The sequence below is a fragment of the Bufo bufo genome, chromosome 8, assembly GCF_905171765.1.
Source record: "Bufo bufo chromosome 8, aBufBuf1.1, whole genome shotgun sequence".
NCBI lineage: Eukaryota > Metazoa > Chordata > Amphibia > Anura > Bufonidae > Bufo > Bufo bufo.
The window spans coordinates 162,221,267-162,247,601 of NC_053396.1; the positions used below are offsets into that span (position 1 = coordinate 162,221,267).

A 26,335-nucleotide genomic window follows, 5' to 3' on the forward strand; every position below is an offset into this window, starting at 1 on the left:
CCAACCGACTACCTGGTCGCACTGGTGTGACTTCGAGAGTGGTGTCCCGTGCCGCCCTGCAAACTGGGACATGAAGCTAAGTATCGTGGATGAGTGTGTTTCTTGTGCTCTGGCAGCAGGCACAGTTTCACCGCGCCCAGGGCCACAGCCTCTGCGTGCACCTTCAGCAGCACGGCCACTTCCCCGTCCCTTACTGCTCGTCTTGAGCATATTAAATGGTATATATGCTTGCAAGTATGTCACACGTACAGTAGCACAGGTTTTGTAAGTGTATGCGCAAATAAATTACACTGAATGTCACAGATATTTAGGATGGGCAAACGTTATACAGGAGATGTAGCACAGGTAATGTCGCTGTCACCAGCGGCAAAAAAATTACACTGAATGTCACAGATATTTAGGATGCGCAAACGTTGTACAGATGATGTAGTGCAGGTAATGTCACTGTCACCAGTGGCTACGAAAAAATGACACTGAATGTCACAGATATTTCGGATGCGCAAACGTTATACAGGAGATGTAGCACAGGTAATGTCGCTGTCAGCAGCGACCAAACAATTGCGCTGAATGTCACAGATATTTAGGATGCGCAAATGTAACACAACAGATGTAGCAGAGGTTGTGTCACTGTCAGCAGCGGCCAAACAATTGCACGCAATTTAGCGCAGGTTGCGCTAATAATATATATTGCAGGCAGATAAAACAATAGTCCTTAAAAGGACTTTTGGGTCTCTAACACCTTTTAACACTAAACCCTGCCTAAAAAAACCAAAAACAATTCATGTCCCTACACTATCTGTCCCTTCTGCTGCAGCTCGCCCTGACTAAGACTGAGCCGAACGTGTCATCAGGTCCTATATAGCACCCGATGACGCGTTCCGGCCAGCCAATCACTGTAATGCCAGTAACCAACACAGCTACGACATTACAGTGAGTGCCAGTACTTCCCCGCACGTTTATTTGCTGCGTAGCAGACAACAAACATGCGGGGAGGAGACTCGAGCATCGCGCTCGAGCACACGTAGTGCTCGGCCAAACACCGCGATGTGCCGAGCATCGTGATGCTCGAGTCGAAATGGTGTTCGGCCGAGCATGCTCGCCAAACACTAATATATATCAATACTACGTCTTCACGCTAGACCACTAGAGATATTACATGTTAACCACTAGAAAATTCTAGGCCACCAGAAGCATGACAGGAATACTATCACTAATGCTGAAACTGCCAACTTTCAACATAACTGTCATCCTGCAGTTCTACATATGGTAAATTCCTAAATCTGTTGTGGCCCCAAGATACTTGGTAGCCCCCTCCTTTAAAAAAAAGCTTGAATTTGCCCCTTGGGTGCAGCAAAATTCCCAGTTGCGTCTGTTCTTTAGCATGGTCCCACTACATTCTTGCAAACTCTCGTATCTGTAAATGTGTCCCCTTCCTGTAAACAAGAGTAGAGATGAGCGAATTTCTTAAAAGTTCGATTCGGCTGATTCGCCGAATTTCACAAAAACATTTGCTTTGTGACTAATTTTTTTGTAAGTGCCGGGTGAAATGATAGGGAGCTGCAATAGCGCAGCCCCCATCATTGTACCCATCAGATGCCGCATTCATACATGATCGTAAAAACAACTAAAAAAGAATTAAATCAAACTTATCGGCTCCATTTGCTCGCGACTGGCCGGGCGTTGCCATCTTGCTTGAAGATCTTGGCCGAAATCCTGTGTGGCGCGAGATTACGACATCCGCACGGGATTTCGGCCAAGATCTTCAAGCAAGATGGAGGCTGGCGGTCCGTCACGAGCAAATGGAGGCGGTAAGTTTGAATTTTTTTGTTTATTATACTATTTCAGGTTAAATCGATTCGCTGACACGAAGCACGAGGAAATTCAGCTTCTAAGCAAATCAAATTTATCCTGAAATTTGGATCAAATTCTACTTTGTGGGATTCGATTCACTCATCTCTAAACAAGATGTATGTAAGTGAAGGTTTTTCAAGTACAAACGAGATTTAGTGAAGAGTACATTCCCTACATTATTCAGTACTCTGGCAGGCCTCGCATCTTTATATCAGGAGTGTCCCTTAAACAAGGTTTGTGTGTTTTCAGGTAAATGGGGCATGCCAAGGGCTATGAAAAATTAATGACCTATATTTAAAGAAAGGATGGATTACTGCACTGCTGTGAAGTTGTAATTAGCGCCCGGCGTGGAGCCGGTTTGTTTATTCCATCTAGTTTATTTTAAATAACTCGTACAAATTGCTCACCATTTGTCAGGATCCAATGGCTCCATTCTCCAATTTTCCTACAGCAGACACTTGTGTCAAATACTGTATTTTCAACGTCAAGGAAATAAAAGCCTAAAGCCTCTCAAGATTTATTTTTGAACATTATCTGTCTTCAGGTTCCACGTGTAATTACTTTTTCCAGGGATAATAAAAAGTCTTAATAAATCAAAACAAAAGTGTGAAAACATAAAAGATTACAATACACATTTCCTTTGAAGATTTGTCTATGATGGACCCATCATCATTCTTATATATGACTCTCAGGAAGGTAATTAATTTCCTCGAAATGTGTCCCCTGTTAGTTTTGGACTGGGATGTACTGTTCTTGTGTTTTGTAGCACTTTTAGGTCTCTTCTCGTCTCTTCTCCACCTTGTCTGGTTGACATATAACACTGTAAAAACAGTATGGCGTGTAAGCAAAAAGTATTTATAGGTTATGCTATTCTGTGGGGACTGTGTCTTTTGGGGTAAATTATAGTTGATAGACAACCCAGTTTGGTTGGTAATACAGGAATGTTCCTTAAAGGGGTTGTCCAGCCGTTAATATTGATGACCTATCATCAATATCTCATAGGCGGGGGTCTGACACCCGGCACCCCTGCCGATCAGCTGTTTGAAGAGCCACTTCCTCTTCATTACAGTGCCCGTTGTCTCGGAAGTGCAGTGTAATACAAATACTCGCTCCGTTCAAGTGAATTGAGCAAGTAGTTGTAATTACACTATGCCACTTCTCCACAGGAGACGAGGAAGCGGCGCTCGCATGGAGCACCACCTCCTCATCTCACAGCTGATCGTAGGAGTGCCTGATGTTGGACACCCGCCGATCATATATTGATGACCTATCCTGGACAACCCCTTTAAAGAGGACCTTTCATGGGAATTTTTGTTAGAAACTGGAATGCTTACCAGTTGAACCGCGCTACAGTCAGGGAGAAGGAGACACCCATTGAGAAACCTGGCTGTCTCCTCCTCCCTGAACCGATACTCTAAATTAACATATGAGGCCCCAAAAACAGAGGTGGACACAGTGCCGGAACGGAGGGGTTATTTAGAAAAAAAAAATGTGGATAAGATGCGGACAAAAAACATTGTCATGTGCGTGAGCCCTAAGACAGATAAAGCTACTTTCACACTATCGCTTTGGCTTTGCCTTTCTGAGATCAGTCATGGGCTTTCACAAGCGGTCCAAAATGGATCAGTTTTGCCGTAATGCATTCTGAATGGAAAAGGATCCGCTCAGAATGCATCAGTTTGCCGCCGTTCAGTTTGCCTCCGCTAGTGTGAAAGTAGCCTAATTCATAGCTATTTTGTTAGGTACCACTAACTTTCACCATATGTTTACTTAATGTTGAAATAATTGTGTATATGTCATTTATTTTTATTTTTTTATGACATTAAAAGGCTTAGAATCTTAGTAGCAATTTTTTTATTTTCAGGAAATCTTAAAAAAAGAACTTTAAAGCTGTGTGAGAGCTTATTTTTTTGCAGGATAATTTGCCATTTATCAATGGTATTATTTTGCAGCTGATATGATTTTTTTTTATTGTGTTTTATTGTGTTTTTTGGGGAAACTGGATGAAGAAAAGGCTGCGACATACACTGAGCGGGAAAAATTACATGCTAACTTTATTCTCCATTTTTCTGAGAGCCATGTTGTTTTGTTTTTCTGGTGATGGTTTTTTGTGAGGGTTCTGGTGATGGTCTTTTTCACTGATACATGAGACTTTTTGATTGCTCAATAATATGTTTTTTGGGAGGCAATGTGATATTTTATAGAGCTTGTTATTATGGATGCAGCAATATCAAATATGTCTCAGTTTTAAACAACAAATGCCTTTTTGAAAAACCATGGTCTTGTGTGAGCGCTTTTTTTTTTGCAGGATGAGGTGACATTTTCATGGGTACCGTTTTTGGGGGTACGTAGGACTTTATCACTCGATATTATGCGCTTTGTTCTGGCTTCATTTTAATTTTTTTATGGCATTTACCTGACAGGGTAGATCATGTGATATTTTTATAACACTGGTCATTACGGACACTGGGTTTTTTTTTTATTTTTTTAACTGGCTTGGGGGGGGGGCACTTTTTTACTTTTATTTTTGACTTTTCATTTTTGTTCCACTAGGGAACTTCCATTTTTGGCAGTGTGATCCCTTTTACAATGCAGTACAATACATGCTGTCAGTTTTGCAGTCATAGGCTTCCATAGCTTGTAAGGCCTTGGGCTGCTGTAGTCACCATCAGTACCCCACGATTGTATCGCAGGAAGCTGATGGGTGAGAGGGAGCTTCCTCCCTCTGCAAACCCCTTGGATGCGTCAGTCAGCATTGACTGCGGCATCAAGGGGGTAAATCTGCCAGTATTGGAGTCTTCAGTGAAAGCCCCTGCTACTGCAGTATATGTGTATCGCCGTGCATGTACACTACTGTTCAGGAAGTCACTTCCGGCAGCGCTGTAAGGGGTTATAGAATGGATTATGACTATAAAGCCTCCTTCACACATCCGTGCTCAAATCCGTGAGCAGGTGGTCAGTGATGCATCCATGTTGGGTCCGTGTGTCCGTTTTTTACTGTCTGTGTTGCATCCGTGAAACACGGACGCAAAACGGATGGCATCCGTGTTGCATCCGTGGTTTTCAAGGACCCATAGACTATAATGGATGTGATGGATCCCTGAACACAGACAAAAAAGAGCATGCATGCGTGCTAAAAGCACTGACCCACGGACCTTGCTAAAACACTGATGTCTGAACACACACATTAAAATGAATGGGGACGTGTGCTGTCCGTGGAGAACACGTACAGCACACGTCCGTGAAACACTGACATGTGAATGAGGCTTAACCTTGGATATTTTGACAGGGGCAAAAGCTGGCACTTTACACAATCATTCCTCCAGTAGTTCAGGAGAAAACAAATGGACAGATTTACTAATCTTGTCTAGTATTAGTCATTGTAAACTAGACCAGACACTCGAATGATCACAGTGGCAGATGCTGTACGATACAATTGGTGCCTCTTGAAAGAAGTTAGACACTTTTGTCAAAATTTACACTACCTATTGGTTGGTTTACCTTGCACCAAAATTTTGCACTGAACTTTTGCTGCAATATTGAAGCATAGTTTCATACTGAAGCCATGTCCCTTCCTGGTGTTAGGGGGTACTATCTCTCCTTGGGGAGAGCGCCTTAATCGGCGTGAGAAGATTTATAGGCCATACATGCTCCTCTGGAATTCTTGGAAGAGTTGTCACACAAGTTTTCCTCTGATCACATTACCACTTAGTTTTTTGTTCTTCTGATACGTCAGAAGAACAGAAAAATGAAAAAAATGGATCCTTTATTTTGAGGGTCCGTTGGGCTCATTTTGCATTCGTTGTCGTCAATTCCATCAGAGATCCATTGTTCAAAATAATTCCTTTTTATTTTTCTGTTGTTCTAATGGATCAGAAGAACGGAAAACCAAATAGTGATGTGAACCAGGTCCAAGTCACATGCTTTGTCTAGTAAGGTGCAGGAAGTGTCTAAAACGCATAAAAAACATGGTAAAAGACATGTATGCCAGTTTTTGGGCCCAGGTTGATTCATAATACTGCCACATTTAACTTACTAATTCTCTGAATCGTCATTGGTCATATTGCGTACCTGGGACAGGGCTATCTCTATAAGCTGCTCCGCTTGTGCTGCAGAAGCTCTGGTGTAAGTGCCATGTCGGGTAGATGCAAAGGTTCAGAAGAGAAGAACTGGGACTTCAGTTTGTGGCGCTACCTCCAGAGTGCAGTCAGAATACAGTAGGGATATAGAATATATTTTTATTAGTTAATTTGCAACGCGTTTCGAGTCTGGTTCAGGTCTTTCTAAAATTTTGGCCAGTGATTACAGCAAAAATTGCGCGTTTCAGGCTGCGTTCATATTAGTATCATGGTTCCCAACAGATCCAGTTTAATCTATTTTGTAACAGATTCTGATGGATGCCATTGACATATTTTCTTAGGGTCCATATTACTTCATCATTACTGTTTTCCTTTTTCAAATGTTGCTTTTGTTTAAAGGGAGTCTGTCACCTAATCTGAGCCTTTTAGACTGCTCAGATCAGGTTATAGACTCCTTTGCCCTCATTACAATGGTACCTTTATTTGTTCTGTCCCTCGCCGAGATCTTCAAAAAAACACTTGTTAAACTTATGCTAATGAGGTTCCGCAAGTGCCCAGGGGCGGCGTTACTGCAGTAAGTGCCCAGGCCCCTCTGCTATGTGCCCAGAAAACCACACCTCTTTCACCCCTCTGGCCCACCCTTGTTTCCTTTTATTACCTCCTCCTCTCCAACCAAGATCTCACGCCTCTGCCACCGGCGCATGCGCATTCCAACTGCCTATACCTTTGCCCATAATGAGCACAGCAGTGCGCAGGTGACGGACAAGTGTGGAGCAGCGTAGGCGCGAGATCTTGGATGGAGAGGAGGATGTAATAAAAGGAAACAAGGGCGGGTTAGAGGGGTTTTCTGGGCGCATCGGTTAGCTTAGCGAAGCAAGCACAGGCAGGAGCCGCTCCGCTCAGCTAATCTAGGCATAGCACACTGTTACAGGGTACCCATGTGTTATGCCAGGATTTAGTATACCTCTAGGGGCACAGGCAGGACCAGCAATATGTGCTCCTGCCCGTACTTCCTGCGCTGTGGCCCCATTCATAAACTGTAGACCCTGTACACCGCTGAGAGGTCAGCAGAGTACAGAAAAGTGGATTTTAAAGTGCACAGGGAAATGTGCGCTTTAGGGAGGGAAAACTCAATTCAAAATCTATTAATAAAGTATACTACAAAAAGTGTTAAAGGGAACCTGTCATCAACTTTATGCTGCCCATACTAACAGCAGCATAAAGTAGAGACAGGTGAGTTGATTTCAGCGGTCGGTCATTTAAAAGTTAAAAGTAAGTGGTTGCCAAGAAACAACATCACAATCATTACAGACTGGGCCTGGAAAAGAGTCCCGGCCACCTGAGAAGAGTCCTGGTTATTCATGACTTCCTGCTGATGACTGACCGTCTTCTACCTAGTTTTCTCCCTTTCTCTCTAGGAGAGAACTGCCAATCATCAGCAGATGGGCGAGGAGAGCAGGAGATTATGAATAACCAGGACTCTTCTCAGGTAGATTTGACTCTTTTCAATGATTATGATGCTGGTTCTCATCAACCACTTACTTTTAGCTCATGAGGGACACACCGCTGAAATCAGAGCATCGGTCACTATTTTATGCTGCCTTGAGTGAGGTCAGCAGAAAGTTGATGACAGTTTCCCTTCAAGGCATTTAGGACATTTTACCAAAAACTTAATAAAAAATGTTGTGACTCTTTAATAATTTATATAGCTTGCTGTAATTTTGTCATGTATTTCTTTTACCTTTATTGCTCCTATCTCCTGGCTGTGGCCACATGACCATGTCCATCCTTTCTTATTTCCTGTGATGATATGTCCATGGGCGGGGCAGTGATAGGGAAGCGTCTATGTAACTAGCTGGGTGGGAGGAGCGATAAACTAGCGGGGCGCTGTTAGGGGCGATGCTGGAGCTGTGGCAGAGAAAGGAGAAATGCATCATGGGTTTGGTTGGATACAGCAACAAGAAGTGCTACATACAGGATGAAAATAAACCAGAGTCCAAATTTGGGAAAAAAGCATGGGAAGATGTACATGAGGTAAACAACTAAACAAGCATATCTATAAAAAAAAAAACACATATCTATGGCCCACTCTCACGATAGGTAATCAATATTAGATCGGTGGAGGTCCGAATACTAGCATCCCCCACTAGTCAGCAGTTTGAAGAGAGCGCTTCGCTCTTGCGAATGCTGCGTTCTCTTTGTTGTTTACCTTCACATTCTTTACATTGCAGCAGCGGTAACTACAACTGCTCTATCCCATTTTCCATCTGATAATGATCACCTATTGTATGGATAGGTCATCAAAATGGGAAAAGCAGACAACCCCTATAAGCTTTACTTATAAAATGCTAATTATATCTGAATTGCACATGTAATCATTTAAAAGATTTTGCAAGGTCAGAAAACCATGGCTGTATGTTTCCAAAAGCAGTGCCTCCCATGAGTTAAGCCTGGTACTACAAGCTTGACTACATTGTAGTGAATAGGACTGAACTGTAGTACCAGAGACAACCAGATGTGGCACTGTCCATGTGGTTTGTTTCCCATGGTTTTTTAATCCTGGACATCTCCTTAAAGGGAATGAGTCATCAGAAAGTAACCTATTGTTTAAATCAAATTTAATAATATTTTTTTAAAGGGAACCTGTCACCTTACGCATGCAGTCCTATCTGTGGGCAGCATTCAGTAGAAATTTATTGATATATAGTTTTTTGGGGAAAAGATTAAGTATAACTTGTATTATACTTATTTAAATCCCTGCTCCTTATATGCTTAGCTTTCCAGTGGGCGGTCCTAATAAGTGATTGACAGCTATATGCACAGTCACACAGGGAAGGCTATTAATCACTGATAGGACTGCTCATTGGACTCCTAAGCCTAGAATGAAAAGATTTAAATGAATGTAACACAAGATATAATGAATCGTTTTCTATAAAGTTATACATCCATCTGCTCTGGCTCCTCCTGCCCTGTAGATAAGATATCGTGTTCAATGTGACAGATATGAATGTTTGGATTTTTTATTTTATTTTAGCATGTCACTGCATTGATTAAAAAAATCCTGAAATCCTGTAGTTTCCAGTCTCATAATAGACTGACAGTTCTTGTTTTGTAGAGATTCTAAGCAGTCTTCTCATTATCACAAGCAGGATTATGATTAAATGTAATGCAACGGGCACCTCCCCCAGGACCCTCTATATAACGCAAGTCCAGGTTTAGTAGGAAATGCTGAGTGGTGTAGTGCGGCCTAAATGTCTCTTCATGTGTGTCACGGTGCTCCTACCTCGATACTGCTGGGCCCCAGGCTTTGGCTCCGAAGCAATAAAAAATGGGAAATAATTGAGGGATTTGAAAGAATAACTTGAGTCCACACCTTGAGATGACGTTCAACAGCAGCTTTACTGTGAATAAACGTCTCTTCCAACAGTTTTCAGGCTTTGTCTTGGTTCCAGCAGGCTTCAGCATTAAACTGGCAGGCAAACTCAACTCTGCTATGTCTCTGTTTCTCTCTGACTCTGCTGTACTGACAGGCTGGCTGTATAACGCAGCTTCTTATTTACGCTGCACTTCACTTTTTAGTCAGACTTATTTTCAGCCAAGGAACTAATATCCTAGCTCCTGAGGCTTCAGGCTTTAGCCTCCATGGCTTCTGTCACCCCCAAAACACTTTATTTTTGGGCTTGTTAAAATCCTTATTTAACGACTATTCCTTATATAGGGCTCTTACCTTTGTCTGTTGCTTAGTTTCCTTAAAAATCGATCTTTTAAAATATGCTAATCACTTCACTACCAGCAAGTAGGGCGTCTACTTGCTGGTAGCCGCCGCAAAAAAACGCCCCCTCCTCCTGTTGATTGACAGGGCCAGCGAGCGCTCTCCTCCTCCGGCTGGCCCTGTCAGCATTTCAAATCCTGCGCCTGTCTTCATTCGGCGCAGGCGCTCTGAGAGAAGGACGCTCGCCTCCTCAGCACTCCCTCAGTGCGCCTGCGCCGATGACGTCACCGAAAGAGAAGACGTCATCGGCGCAGGCGCACTGAGGGAGTGCTGAGGAGGCGAGCGTCCTTCTCTCAGAGCGCCTGCGCCAAATGTAAACCATGTATAAACAACTTTATATTCATCTGTCAATCACCTTCCTTTATGCCCAAGGGGCGGTTTTTCTCCTACCTTTGTGCCCAGCCACGCCCCAACTGTCGTTTCCTACCACCGCCCAGCTCATTATTATTCACTGCGCTGGGCGGCATTTATTCTTCTCTCCGCCCTAACTGAGTTTCTTGTCCGGCGCAGGTGCAGGCGCAGCAGGAGACACAGAGAGCAGCCGCATAGAAGAATAAGGGACGCAGGCGCATTAAATTTCCGGCTTGTGAGGGTGCCGAATTCAGGTATCCGGCACATGCGCAGATGGTCCGATTGAGGCCGATGCTCATAAGTCTCTATCGGGCATGTGTGGGATCTGACAGGATCGGGGAATGTAATAGCCGCCCAGCGCAGTGAATAATAATGAGCTGGGCGGCGGTAGGAATCGTCAGTTGGGGCGCGGCTGGGCACGAAGGTAGGAGAAAAAACGCCCCATGGGCACAAAGGAATGTGATTGACAGATGAATATAAAGTTGTTTTTACATGGTTTAAAATGCGGACGGGGTACTCTTATATCATTGGAATACACTTTAATAGGCCTATGACTGCATAGGAATAACTAAATATGTTTATAGGACCTGTCAGTGTCCCTTTAATGTGCTCTGGCTGGCGTAGTCACGTCCAGCAGAGTCGTGCCCCTGCATACCCTCAAGAACCTACTTGACCCTATTTTATGTTCTCTTTCCTACTATTACAGACCTCTAATCTAATACAGAGTTAAACAAATTATGTTTGAAATGATTTTGAAGCAAAGCAATTCAGTTCTGTTTCCCGGCGAAAATTCTAATTTCATAAAAATGTAATTACACAATTTGTGACCTAGGATCATAAGTTCCTAATGTTTACCCAGGAAATACTGAACACAAGTAGCTTAGTGAGCTAATTGTGCAGCTTCTATCTATCTATCTATCTATCTATCTATCTATCTATCTATCTATCCATCAGATATGAGTGCTGTGCCACAACACTGTGGAAAGGAGTACATAGTATTGTTGTGGCCCCAAGGGGCTAAGTGTAGAGAGTCCACATGAGTCTAGGTCACCTGTATTTTGCCTGTGAGAATGAGTAAGCCTGGAACATGTCCATTGGGAACAGGGAGCCGGAGTTGACTGGTTCACTGGGAAGTATTGGTGAGTCAAGGAGTCAGAGGAGATTGCCCATGGCAGAGGAGGTTGTGGACTGGGAGGCCAGAGTGTGTGACACAGGGCCTGCAGAACACTGCACATTGGGTCACCTGGCATACATTTTGGGATATCTATTGGTGAGGGCATCATATTGGAGAATCATAAACAGATGTGAGGTGACCTGGGAAACATTACCATTGTAGAATAGTGGGTTGGGGTAGTCTTGACTGCGGACGTTTTGCAGTTTTTGGAACGATTTGAGTTTTGTTCTGGGAGTCGTATGGCTGAGCACATTGGTTGTGCTTGTGGGAAGGTCTGCTAGGTCTATGGGAGACATCAGCCTGGAAAGGAGCTGAAGCAGGTTGGGTGTTGCTACACTCAGACCCGGAGGAGGCTACAGCTCACATCAAGAAGAGTCTGCGGGGCCTGGTTGGTTCAATCTGGGGGTGTGAGAGATGGGACAAGAGACTGCAAAGTTAAATGTGGTGAGTAAGGGCTCCTTTAAGTATGGTCAAAATGGCTCCTTTTCCTGTGTATGTGCTGGGGTTTGAGTTATTGGTTAATTGGGTTAAAGAGGTTGTCTGCTTTTTACTATTGATGACCTATCCTCAGGATAGGTCATCGATATCAGATCGGTGGGGGTCCAACTTCCAGGTCATCAATAGTAAAAAGCAGGCAACCCCCTTAAGTTCTCAGAGACAATGTAATCAATACTGTCCTTGGGTTGGTGTGAAGATAACGCCAGCCTGAAGGTCCTCAGCTAAATTTATAATAACTAGAGTAAAGATGAGTTATAGCGGTTTACATTTAGACACTATTAATGTGTGTTCTGGAATGCTAAAGCAACAGGGACACCTAGAGTGAACTGCAACCACTAAGTTTTAGTACCCTATGTTGTAAAGTCCCAGGTGTAGTGTGCCTCCCTGTACTGTGAGGAAACAGAAAACCAAATGTTATGTTTTAAAATATTGTGTAATAGTCTGTGAATGTTTAAAGGGGAACAAGTTGAAGAACTGCATGTTACATATAAATACTGCACATTACATTCTGTATTTATTAGTTGTGTTACAGTAAAAAAATATATAACTGGCAGCAACAAATGTTAAAAAAGAAAATAATACAATAATAATCTGTTAAATTCCCTGACACACCAGCGCCAAAGCTCTGGTGGTCCCTCTCCGTTTTTTGCTAATTTTCTGGGAATGTTTATGATGTGATGATGGCACATTTTACCGCTCCTAAAAAATAACATTTACTGCTGCCAGTTTTTGTTTTTAACTCTGACAGCCCCATTCATTCATTTTTTGTATATCACATTACAGATTGGTGGGTGCACTTTAACCCCTTAGTGACATTTGATGTAATAGTACGACACAGCAGGAAGTGACCGCGCAAATAGACATACTATTACGTCATGATGATTGGGCGGGCACAGGAGCTGTGCATGCTCAATCAATACAGGGATCGGGCTGTGACTGACAGCAGGGCCCCTGCTGTAAACGACGATGCTGGCGTATTAATCCCTTATACGCTGACCGCAGCATATAAGAAGATTGCAGAGGGAGGGGGCTTTGGGGTCTGCCATATATGGACGCATGTGAGACCCATCCCCCAGGCTGGGTCTCACAGGCACACTGTCAGTGTGAAATTGACAGTTTCAATGAATTGCAATACAGCATATATTGTACAACATTGTACTGGGACAAAAATAAAAAGCGGGGGGAAAAAAGTAAAAAAAAAAAATGTTTTATTAATTTTTTTTTATAAAAATAGACATAAGATATCACCTTTTCTGTAACGAGTGGCTCAATAAAATATCACATGACCTACCCCCTCAGGCGAAACGCCATAAAAAAAAAAAAACTATGGCAAAAAAGCAATTTTTTAGAAACCTTGCCCTAAAAAAGTATAATATTGAACAATAAAAAAAATCTTATGTACCCAGAAATGGTATCAATAAAAATGTCATTTCTTCCCACACAAAACGAGCCCCTATACAAGACGATTGGCAGAAAAATAATAAAAATATGGATTTCAGAAAATGGAGACCCTAAATCGATTTTTGTTTTTCAAAAGTGATTTTTATTGTGTGAAACTGAGATAAAATAAAAAAAATAGACATATTAGGTATCGCTGCATTTATAATGATCTGCTCTATAAAAATACCACATGATCTACCCCCTCATGTGAACGCCGTAAAAAAATGGAAACTGTGCAAAAAAGCCATTCACCTTGTCCCCAAAAAAGTGCAATATTCAACGATCAAAAAATCTTATGTACCCAAAAATGGTATCAATTTAAAAAAAACTCTTCCGGCAAAAAAAAATTAACCCCTACACAAGACATTCACAACAGAAAAAGAAACAAAATTTGGCTTTCAGAAAATGAAGACACAAAAACATGTTTTTTAAAAAATGCTTTATTCTGTAAATTGAAAATAAATAAATAAAAAGACATGTTTGGTATTGTCACATCTGCAACAACCTGCTCTATAAAAATAACACATGATCTATCCTGTCAGGTGAATGCTGTAAAAAGCTAATAATTACCTTGTCTCACAAAAAGCACAATATTGAGCAATCAAAAATCATATGTACTCCAAAATAGCACCAATAAAACTGTCACCTTATCCTGTAGTTTCCAAAATGGGGTCACATTGTGGGAGTTCCTACTGTAGGGGTGCATCAGGGGGTCCTCAAATTAAACATGGCAACTTAAATCCATATTTTGCTCCCTCCTTCCCTTCTGTGCTCTGACGTGTGCCCATTCAGCAGTTTATGACCACATATGAGGTGTTTCTGTAAACTGCAAATGAAACATCTGCAAAAATAAGTGACATTTTGCAATTACTCCTCTACATTCCTTTAACCCTTTAGGTGTTCCACAAGAATTAAAGTTTATAAAATTCTATATGAATAACTTGAGGGGTGTAGTTTCTAAAATGGGGTCATTTTTGGGTGGTTTCTACTATGTAAGCCCCACAAAGTGACTTCATAACTGAATTGGTCCTTTAAAAAGTCGGCTTAGGAAATTTTCTTAAAAATTTGTAAAAATTGCATCTAAAATTCTGATCCATCTAACAAAAAAATTACATTTACAAAATTATGCTAACATAAAGTATACATATGGGACATATAAAGTAACTGTCTTAAAAGCTGAGAAATTGAAATTTTGAAAATTGCGAATTCTTCCAAATTTACTGTCAATTTTGGATTTCTTTTATAAATAAAGGTTAAATATAGTGACTCAAATTTACCTTTTGAATATCACAAGAAAACAATCTCAGGATAGCTTGGATAAGTAAAAAGTGTTCCAAAGTTATTACCACATAAAGGGACATATTGTCTGATTTCCAAAAATTTGGCGTGGTCCATAAGGTGAAAAATGTCCTGGAGGGGTTAAATGTTTACCTGTACCTTCTGTATAGGTTAATGCCTTCTGTGTTCTGCTGAGACTCCAGATATTGCAAAATGCCACACTTAGAAAAATATAGCCGAAACAAAAATCCCTTCGAAATAAAATACAGAAAATCTTTGTTTTGCAACCTCTGACCATTTCCTTTTTTAATGTTTTCACAATGGAGAGCATGAAGACATTTTAGGACATACAGCCCAAGTTTTAAATAAGGAATGAATTGATTAAATATAATATCTTTTGAAGAGGACTGAGCTATTCCTGGAAGGAAAATGAATAGGTGTAGTCCTGCCAGAATGGGGTGAGGTTGGGGTTTACAGTTTCAAATGTAAAGAACGTGATCCAAATATAACACTTTTCACCGTTTGGGCAATAGGTCACTTTGTTCTTCTTCTGCACAACAATCAAGTGTAATATAAGAGCAACTGAATGATCAGCCTCCTGATGGCAGATCTGCCAAGTCAATATAGAAACTAGTGGACACACTCAAATATGACCGGCCACTAGTGTATATAAACGCTACTACATCACAAAGACCAAGAAAGACCATAAAAACGGATTGTACATCAAATATCTAAAAATATAGCAATCTTTATTAGACACCACACAGTTTAAAATACTGTATACAATAGAAAACTTATGAGGGACCAGTAAGCGTCCCTACATAAAAGTGCGCATCCTATCCTGAAATAAGGAAAACCATACTCAGACACATGGCATCAAGGATATATTGCAATAAAACGTTCAATATGGAGCATAAAAAAGCAATACCCATAGTATAGTAAGAGATGTCCAGGTCTAGAATGCACACATAGCCCACCCCAAGCATATAGCTGGTGAATCAGCTTCCTCTGGAGTCTTTATAGCCTTGATGCCATGTGGTTAAAGAGTTATTACCATTAAGGACATTGATGGCATATTGCTAGAATATGCCAGCAATGTCAGATAGGTGCGGGTCCCAGAGGTGAGACCCATATCTGTCTCCAAAAAGGGGCTCCCAAAGTGAAGGGAGAACAATGCACCATATGTGCAGCTACTCTGTTGACCACTGTGGGAGTTACGTAAATAGCCGAGGTCTGGTTTTGCCATTTCCGGTAATTCCATAGCAGTGAATGGAGAGCAGTTCCATTCACTGAAGTAGGACCGGCTCCTATCTGACATTACGGCATATCCTAGCGATAGGCCATCAATATCCCAGATGGCAATACACCTTAAAAGGCTATGTACACCTTCGGCGGCAATTTTTTGATGATTGCATTTTTACTCATTTTGGGCTAAAAATTATTTTTTCAATTGGTCTTTATTAAAAATATTCAGCTGTTCTGTCATAAAGGGTTAAATGTTTGTAATTTCACTTTCACTTTGTGGCGGTCATCTAATAAACCTTACCTCTAAACTACTTAAAAGGTCATAAACATTTATTTAAGCAACATTCCTAGCAGTAAGATAAAAATTGAGCTATAATCAGTGTTTAGAAGGTCAGAGATCAGAGATAAGGAGCCATCAGCTGAGCTGCCTGGCGAGAAACAGTAAAAATACAAAGCACGCTGCTAGAGAATCTCAAGGCTGTACAGAGAAAGGGGCTCAAAATTCTTAATAAAGACCAATTGAAAAAATTATTTTTAGCTCAAAATGAGGACAATGCAATAAAAAAAAAACTGCCTCAAAGGTTTACATAGCCTTTAAGTTTCCTAAAAAATGCATCTAAATTATTCTGAAAAAACAAACAAACTGTGAATTGAAACAGTTCAAAGGATCTTTTTCCAGCAGAGGAATAGCTATAGGAGGTGTAGAAATAGCAATCACACCCTGGCCCTGGTGCCTGATGGATCAGTGGCCCTTCTGCCGTATAAAAAAATTCAATTTTTACAGATTAACATGAAGGAAGGCGATCTGTTACATATTTTACATATTTTGCTTTGGGCCACAGACGTTCAAGTTATACATCTGTTTTCTGGGCTAATAAAGATTATCTCCCCATTTAAGTAGATGAACTTGACAACCACTCTGAATATATTACAAAATACAACCCCAATCTATTGGCTCTAGCAAATCAACATCTGTCTGCCAACGGGCACCTCCACCACGGCTTTATGTACTTCTAAAAGCTGCAGATGTTACAGACATAATAGTAAAGGGCAGTTTGTGTAGTTTTCACAGCACTGAATTCTACCTATTCATCGAGGTAGAGAAAAGAATGTAAATGAGCAAATGTCAATACCAGGAACTGCTTCCAAGTCCTCGGCAGAGAATTTCCCAGAAAGATTTCATTTAATGACAGTTTAGGAATTGTTTTTCGCCACTGTTGGACTCATACTATACTTTGTTACCAAAAACAAATAATTGAAATATTTTCTTTTTATTGAATCCATGCATACTTGGACCGAGCATGAAAGACTGACTTGCAGTAAAAAGAAAGGGAAATTAAAAAACACTTGAAGTTGTTTGTGAGTGAAATACATGTTCACGCTGGAAGAGGAGCCTCAGGGTCAACTAACATCACCCCAGTGTCAAAATATTACATCTTAAGGTTACATTCACAGGACCATATCCATTTTACATTCTGCAAATCGCAACTGCACAGCTTTTGGTGTCAGTTTTTTATGTAGTTTTTTGAGCCAAAGCCAAACGTGGATCCAGTAGGAAGAAGTAATATAAGTCCTTCCTCTATATTTTTCATTCCTGGCTTTGACACGAAAATTACATAAAAAATTGCGAAAACAATTGCAGCAAAAATTGCATGTGTGATTCCAACTGATTCCTGTGAAGCTCCATTGCTGGCTGTACTCTATGTAAAATTTAATATGTTATCTTAATTGTTTTTTATGCAGTTTTCTCTCAATTTACTTTTCACATTGCGAAACACAAAAAATATTGATACATGGGAACTGTCAACAATCGGGTCTTCTTTTGGCTTTTCTGAATTTCTGTGGCTACTTGACTCAGCACATGAATACCTCATTCTCATTAACACGTGGGTTTGTTACCTGATTCTAACGTTAGCATTTCATGCCAAAAATCTGAGGTTGACCCTCAGATTTCTGCTGTGAATTTGCAGGGCTGGTCCTTAGATTTCTGCTGTGGATTTGCAGGGCTGGCCCTCAGATAATTGCTGTGAATTTGTAGGGCTGGTCCTCAGATTTCTGCTGTGGATTTGCATAGTTGACCCTCAGATTTCTGCTGTGAATTTGCAGGGCTGGCCCTCAGATATTTGCTGTGCATTTGTAGGGCTGGCCCTCAGATTTCTGCTGTGGATTTGCAGGATTGACCCTCAGATTTCTGCTGTGGATTTGCAGGGTTGACCCTCAGATTTCTGCTATGATTTTGCAGGGCTGGCCCTCTGATTTCTGCTGTGAATTTGCATGGCTGGCCCTCACATTTCTGCCATGGACTTGCATAGCTGGCCCTCACATTTCTGCCATGGATTTGCAGTTGGCACTGAGGTGGGTTTGTGGATCAGCCCAATTCAATGCCCCATTCCTCTCAGAATTCACATGGCACAATATGAGTGTACTGAAAAAAAAACTTGCAGATCAAAAGCCAATGTTCCCTTAAAATAGAATAAGTATGGATCTGATAAATATCAATGTATTGTATTTTATCCCATTACAACTGACCGGCTGTTTGGTAGCATTTTTAATGCATATTATGCACGATTTACTAGCAGAATATGCAGCTTTTTTTGCCCGTGTGAACAGAGCCTCACAAGAAATAGTTCTCTAGTAGTCACAATGTGTGGACAGATTGACAGGAAGTGGGGCTGGTCTCTTCCTGCATAAGCGGGGTGCCCTTTTTCTCCTCTCTGCCTACAGACATAACAGAGAGGCGAGCTTTCAGTTAGGCTGAACACGCAGTTGGTCACTTCATGTGTACGCTCCTGATGGAGGAGAAATGCTTATGTGCAGTGTTGGCAGATAGTGATGGACGAACATCTGCCGGGACGGTTCGCAAACGCGATCAAATGTTCGCGAATCGTGGGAACTGCTGAAAAAATATAAAGACTTTATGTTACCGCAACTCTTAGAGGTCTTTGATCAGGCAAATATGCTAGGCGGCTTGCCCGAGTCTATGGAAGAGGCCATAATAATAGTTCTGCCGAAACCGGATAAGGACCCCACTTGTCCGGGATCATACAGACATTTCTCCTTATTGTGCACTGATGTCAAGCTGCTGGCCAAAGTTTTGGCCAACAGATTGGCAAAAGTAATCCTTAGCTTAATACACGGGGACCAGACTGGTTTTATGCAAATCTACTGCCATCAATATTCGGCGATTATTTCTCAGTCTGCAGTTGTCTAAGGGACGAGCAGGTAGCCGTGCAATCCTTTCACTCGACGCTGCGAAGGCTTTCGACAGCGTCGAGTAGAAGTTCTTATGGAAAGTAATGGGGAGTATGGGGTTGGGACCCAAATTTGTATCCTGGGTAAAATTATTATATAGAAGACCGAGAGCTAGAATACGTACAAATGGGGTATTATCCGAGGCGTTTACTTTAGAAAGGGGTACACGTCAGGGGTGTCCTTTATCTCTGATGCTATTTGCCTTGGCTATAGAACCTCTGGCGCAGTTAATATGTGCAGATCCCAAAGTAACGGGTTTGACATATGGAGGAGTAGAGAAAAAAATTGCACTGTACGCCGATAATATGTTGCACTTTCTAGACAACATTAAACAATCAATACCCCATGTCATGCAGCTCATTGAGGAGTATGGTGCCTATTCGGGTCTAACCATTAACCGAATGGATTCGGTGCCGAGATAACTTCAGCTCAAAATAGCTCCTTTGCAATTGGCCAGAAAGTTTAAATACTTAGGGATACAGGTAACATATAGGCCACAAGATTATGTAGATCTGAATCTGAACCCACTACTGACAAATAGTGCCCAAAAGGTTGATAGCTGGTGTAAGTTGCCATTATCTATTATAGGGAGAGCTAACTTAGTTAAAATGGTTCTAATGCCACAATTTCTGTACATTTTGCACAATAGCCCAATTTGGATACCAATGAGACACTTCTACAAAATACAGGGGCTATTCAGGGCCCTAATATGGAATAAACAGTCCCCAAGAATTCGCTTAGAGACCTTACAGAGGGAGAAGGATAGTGGTGGACTGGCGATTCCCAACCCGTGGCTATACTTTTTAGCGGCACAAGCTCAACAGTGTAAATCCTGTAGTCTCCTGGGTAACTCGGGGTCTGTGAGTGCGCTATTGTCTTACTTGATGGGAGGGAGACCACCAGGGTATATACTGGAGCTTGGCTCTGTTATTCGCCCCCCCAGAACCTATCCCGTGTGTTACTCTACTATGCAAAGTATGGAAAAAACTTAAAGATATCACTAAAATCTTGGGGTGTAGTGCCCTTACTACCTTATGGAACAACTCAAGTCTCCCAGAACTGAGTAGGCTGGAAGGATTTGATAGTTGGGAGAAAAAAGGAATTTATTGGGTGTCACAACTGTATACAAACAAAATCTTCAAAAGCTTTGAACAACTGAAGGAGGAGTTTCAGCTTACTAACACAAACTTTTATCAGTACTTACAATTACGCCACGCCTTGTCAGCGCAGGGAAAGACAACAGATCTGACTATACAGGCATCTATGATAGCGGAACAGATCAGAAAGGGAGGGGATACCAAAGGAGTGATCTCCGGCTTCTACAAGTTGTTGCTATCATTCTATCAGGACCACTTTCCATTGACTGTTAGGGAAAAATGGCCCCCTGAATGATGCGCAGTGGTCCGAAATACTGTCTAAAAGCCCCATCATTGTGCGAGACACACAGACTGTCACAACTATACTTAATACACAGGGTTTACAGAACACCTAAATTCCTACATAAGATAGGGGTACGCGACACATCTAACTGCCCAAAATGTGATAAGTCAGAGGCACATATAATACACATGTTTTGGGAGTGCACTGCCATAGGTCCTTTTTGGAATCTAGTGTTCGATATTATTTTTCAGGTGTTCAGGATCAGAATTCCAGTAGATCCTTTAATATGTGTATTGGGCTTTTAACAAGACGAATTCACAACCGATCTCAATATTGGCATTAGTAGAACACTGTATCAAGCTAGGAAATTAATAGCCAAATACTGGATAAGCACTACAGTATCGGCTAAGGAGGAATTTATTGCACGTATGAATGTGATAATTGGACATGAAAGGGGGGTATACTTTAAAAGAGGTATGAGTAAGAAGTTTGAGTCTATATGGGGACCATGGTTGAGAACGCCAGGACTACCCACTGGACGTCTTCTGTCCTTGCAACTGGGGCAGACGCCTAGATTATGGTGAAGTGTAACACGATAATGGGATGTTAATGATGAATGGGTTATGGTGGAAACAGAGGTAGATGTTTCTCAAGATGTGTGGAGGAGGAAAATGAGCTGACATTGTGGCGCGGTGCAGGTTAGGGAGGGGGGGGGGTTACACTCTTTTAAGTTTGTACTTTGTGTATTAATGTGCCCAAGTAGGGTCTTTACTTGTTTATGTCAATATATATTTGATGTATGTCCGCAAATGCGAATGTGGTTCCGTAAATGCGGATGCGGACAGCACATTTCGGCCCCATTGAAAATGAATGGGTCTGCACCTGTTCCGCAAAATTGCAGAATGGATGCGGACCCATTTTGCGGACGTGTGAATGGAAAAGATATCCCTCAAAATGAAAATAAATTAAATTATTAAAGTTAAGCAAAAAGCATAGATGTGGTAGGCAATAACAAGTGCTTGGCGGCACTAAATCAGGTGCACGGCGGCACTAAATCAGGTGCACGGCGGCACTAAATCAGAAACCATATGTCCTACCACAATCCGGGGGGTTCCAGTGCACATCCATGAATCCCGGGGGGGAAAGCAAAAACCATCTATCCCTGGGCTAGATGATGATGCGGTATTGAAGGACAGGTTGGGCAAAGAACTGTCTCTGATATTGCCCTACAGAGGGGTGCTATTCTGGCCCTGATAGCCTAACCACAGACCACCCGCCCTGATAAGAGCGACCCCGTCCGGAACTTTACCCTCTATAAAAATGGCCCTAGTAAGCCCCTAGCCCCTAGCCCCCTGACTTCCAGGTGATCACTATATAGATCTATGTGTTTTTGACTCATTATAAAAGTATATCGCACCCCTCTGTGTATCACACCTATCGATAGCACACCTATACTAGTGCTTAAAATGACTTTTGTGGCCCTATTAGCTAGTGTTTGGTGTCCCTAACAGTCTGTCCCTGCTCCACACAGCAACCTCTCCCTACACTGGCAAAACACTGAATGTAAAATGGCGGCCAGATCGGGTCTATTTATAAGGTAGGGGGTATGTCCATGAGCTGAAACGTCTCAATTGGCTGTTCTGTACCACCTGATGGATGTGTCATGGGTCAAAGTTCTTCACAATGTAAAAGAATATGGCGGGGCGAATTTTTCCATATGCTCGCATGTTCGGCGAATCGCGAACATGCAAAGTTCGCCGCGAAACGACCGCCGGGCGAACCACAAGGCCATCTCTATTGGCAGACTTTGCAATTAATTTTACCTCCTGTAAAAGTCCTTTAAGAAATGTGCCTCTCCCTTCTTGCGGGGGCATCACAACCACAGACCAGATCTCAATCACAGCAGCTCAGGGGGCGTGTCTCAGCTCTCCCTATCACAGCTAAGGAGGCAGTTGAAGGATGAAACTGAGCATGTGCGGCCACCTCAGTGAGCAGGACAAAGAAATAAGAAAAAGAGCAAACAGTAGGTGGAGCTATACAGAAAGATTTTATAGAATAAGGCCTGATGCACACGAACGTATGTATTTTGCGGTCTGCAAAAATACGGATGACGTCTGTGTGCAGTTTGTATTTTGCGGAACAGAGCAGCTGGCCCCCTGATAGAACAGTACTATCCTTGTCCGTAATGCGGACAATAATAGGACATGTTCTATTTTTTTTGCGGGAACGGAAATGCGGACATACGAAAACAGAATGCACACGGAGTAACTTCCGTTTTTTTTTGTGGACCCATTGAAATGTAGGGTTCCTTATACGGTCCGCAAAAAAAATAAAAATAATGGACACAGAAAGAATATATGTTTGTGTGCATGAGCCCTCACTCAGTGGCTATGCTACATTTTTAGACATGCAATTACTAAAATATTCAGATCCAGGTGCTGGTTTGAAAAATTTTGAATATTTTTTGTGGGACATCCCCTTTAAGTAGTCTTAAAAGCTTGCTATATGTCAACATCTTTTCAGTCATTCAAAGGTTTCATATACTGAGAACTCTCAATTTATCTTTTCCGTCTACTGGATAACACAGTACACGGATATATTTTTCTTTACCTTTAAATAGGTTGTCTCATGAAAAATATTCAAAATTTTTCAAACCAGCACCTGGATCTGAATACTTTCGTAACTACATACAGTATAATAAGCTATTTATTATTATTCAATAAAATGTATCTGTATAGCGCCACCTGCTGTTTGTTCTTTTTCTTATTTCTCTATCCATCTCGCTATGGTGGTCGCACATGTTTAGTTCCATCCTACAATTGCTACCGGTTATATCTACTATTAAAAACGATGTCAGTTACAGGGAAAGAGCTTCAGCAAAAAGGACCCCTCCCCCCTTTCCCCCCGAGAAAGGACATATCCCCTGAGCTGTCATGGGGAGAGAGCTGCAGCACAAAGGAAACACCCCCCTGAGAAAGGACACCCCTTCCTGAGCTGTCATGGTGTGAGAGCTGCAGCAGAAAAGGCACACCACCTGAGCTGTGATGGATAGAGTGCTGCAGCAGAAGAGACGCACCCCCTAGCTTTGTTAGAACCAGCCCTGAATGATTAGACTGTCATTTTTTACAATAATCAGGGGATAACCCCTTTAAGTGAATAGGTTATATACCGTACATGAAATCTTTATCTGCAGGCCATTAGCTGATACAGCTAGGTTCAGTGAGATTTGTTCAGTCTGATGTCGTTGTGGTCATGCACATACAGTAAGGTCCATATATATTTGGACAGAGAGAACATTTTTCTAATTTTTGTTCTGTACATTACCACAATAGATTTTGAACAAAACTATTCAGATGCAGTTGAAGTTCAGACTTTCAGCTTTAATTCAGTGGGTTGAACAAAATGATTGCATAAAAATGTGAGGAACTAAAGCATTTTTTAAACTCAATCCCTTTATTTCGGGGGCTCAAAAGTAATTGGACAAATTAAATAATTGTAAATAAAATGTCAATTTCTAATACTTGGTTGAAAACCCTTTGTTGGCAATGACTGCCTGAAGTCTTGAACTCATGGACATCACCAGACGCTGTGTTTCCTCCTGTTTAATGCTCGGCCAGGCCTTTACTGCAGCGGTTTTCAGTTGCTGTTTGTGGGCCTTTCTGTCTGAAGTTTAGTCTTTAACAAGTGAAATGCTCTATTGGGTTCAGATCAGGTGCCTGACTTGGCTTTATTCAAGAATATTCCACTTCTTTGCTTTAATAAACTCCTGGGTTGCTTTGGCTTCATGTTTTGGGTCATTGTCCATCTGTATTATGAAACGCTGACCAATCAGTTTGGCTGGATTTGACTGGATTTGAGCACAGAATTCATCCGGCTGCTTCTGTCCTGTGTCACATCATCAATAAACACTAGGGACCCAGTGCCACTGGCAGCCATGCATGCCCAAGCCATCACACTGCCTTCGCCGTGTTTTACAGATAATGTGGTATGCTTTGGATCATGAGCTGTACCATGCCTTCGCCATACTTTTTTCTTTGCGTCATTCAGGTAGAGGTTGATCTTGGTTTCATCTGTGCAAAGAATGTTCTTTCAGAAGTGTTCTGTTTTTTTAAGATGTTTTTTTAGAAAAGTCCAATCTAGCCTTCTTATTCTTGAGGCTTATGAGTGGCTTGCACCATGCAGTGAATCCTCTGTATTTACTTTCATGCAGTCTTCTCTTTATGGTAGATTTGGATATTGATAAGCCTACATCCTGGAGAGTGTTCACTTGGTTGGCTGTTGTGAAGGGGTTTCTCTTCACCATGGTAATTATTCTGCGATCATCCACCACTGTTGAGCGTCCAGGTCTTCTTGTATTGTTGAGGTCACCATTGCTTTATTTTTTCCTCAGGATGCACCAAACTGTAGATTTTGCCACTCCTAATAGTGTAGCAATTTCTCGGATGGGTTTTTTCTGTTTTCGCAGATGAAGGAGGGCTTGTTTCACCTGCATCGAAAGCTCCTTTGCTTCAAAATGCAAGCACTAGACCTCAAACCAACTCCAGGCCTTTTATGTGCTTAATTGAAAATGAAATATTGAAATATTGAAGGAATTGCCCACACCTGCCCATGAAACAGCCTTTGAGCCAATTGTCCAATTACTTTTTTTCCCTTTAAAAACAGGGTGCCACATGTAAAGGAGCTGAAACTCCTAAACCCTTCATCCAATTTTAATGTGGATATCCTCAAATGAAAGCTAAAAGTCTGGACTTTATGTCCATTATACAACTATAAGGGTTCATGCACATGACCGTATGTATTTTGCGGTCTGCAAAAAACGGATCCGCAAAAAATACGGATGACATCCGTGTGCATTCCGTATTTTGCGGAATGGAACAGCTGGCCCTTCATAGAACAGTACTATCCTTGTCCGTAATGCGGACAATAATAGGACATGTTCTATTTTTTTGCAAAACAGAAATATGGACATACGGAAACGGAATGCATGCGCAGTAACTTCCATTTTTTTCGGACCCATTGAAGTGAATGGTTCCACATACGGTCCGCAAAAAAACGGAACGGACATGGGAAAAAAATATGTTCGCGTGCATGAGCCCTAACTTGAATATGTTTTAGTAAACAGGTAATACAAACATTTGTGTCAGCGTCCAAATATATATGGACCTAACTGTAGATGGCCATGAACTTTAAATAGCTCTCCACAGAAAGCTCATTTAACTGACAGCTATTCCTCCCAACTCCTCCATGTACATGCATACCTGACTTGGTAGAGTGTGCATGTTTGTTCTGTGAGGAGGGGGGTTTATCAGTCACTTATATCCCCTAGCAAGAAAAGATTAGGCATTTTGGAAACCAACAAGTCCAATCCTTCCAATATTTACCATCAGGCAAGCCAGGACACCCCACCTATACATAATAGATGCTCCCAGTGTTTGAGCACCATGAGTTAGTTTAAAAGACCCCCCCCCCCCCCCCGCCCCACTGAGAGCGGATTTTGTGCCGGAAACCGTGCTGAAACCGCCTCTCATTGTTTTCAATAGGAGCCTGAGCTGCAGTTTATGCAGCTGAGTATTTTTCACGTGCAGTTTTCCAAATTGCCCGGACACCTGTTCGCAGTTTAACTTCATTCAATGGGGCTAAACTGAGAGCAAGAGTGCACTACTCAAAATGAAAAACCACGGCAGAAACTGCAGAGGTTTCTGCCGTGGGATAAGTGTCCGATTGTGACACCGATATAAACTGTATCTCTAAGCAAACCATAAATATTTATTGATATGGTTCATTGCTCGTACATTTCTTCACACGTTGATAGTATGTATGATAGCAGACATACTTGCCCCACTGATGATCACAAGACCATATTGCATTCAGATAGACAAGAATACCTGCGTAGATAATCGTTTGCTGTCTTCACGTGCCATGGGCTCGCATCAAGGAAAAAGAAGAAAGTCAGTGATGCTCTTGCTCCTAAAGTCATTCTTCAGATACCAATGTCGTAACTGTCCTTTCATATAA

General features: G+C 41.8%; 1 protein-coding gene across 1 annotated transcript in view; it reads left to right on the forward strand.

The window, feature by feature from the left end:
* GPC3 (glypican 3) overlaps positions 1 to 26,335 on the forward strand; it is a 712,927-nt gene that overhangs the window by 520,469 nt on the left and 166,123 nt on the right. The gene's annotated exons all lie outside the window — the stretch shown is intronic.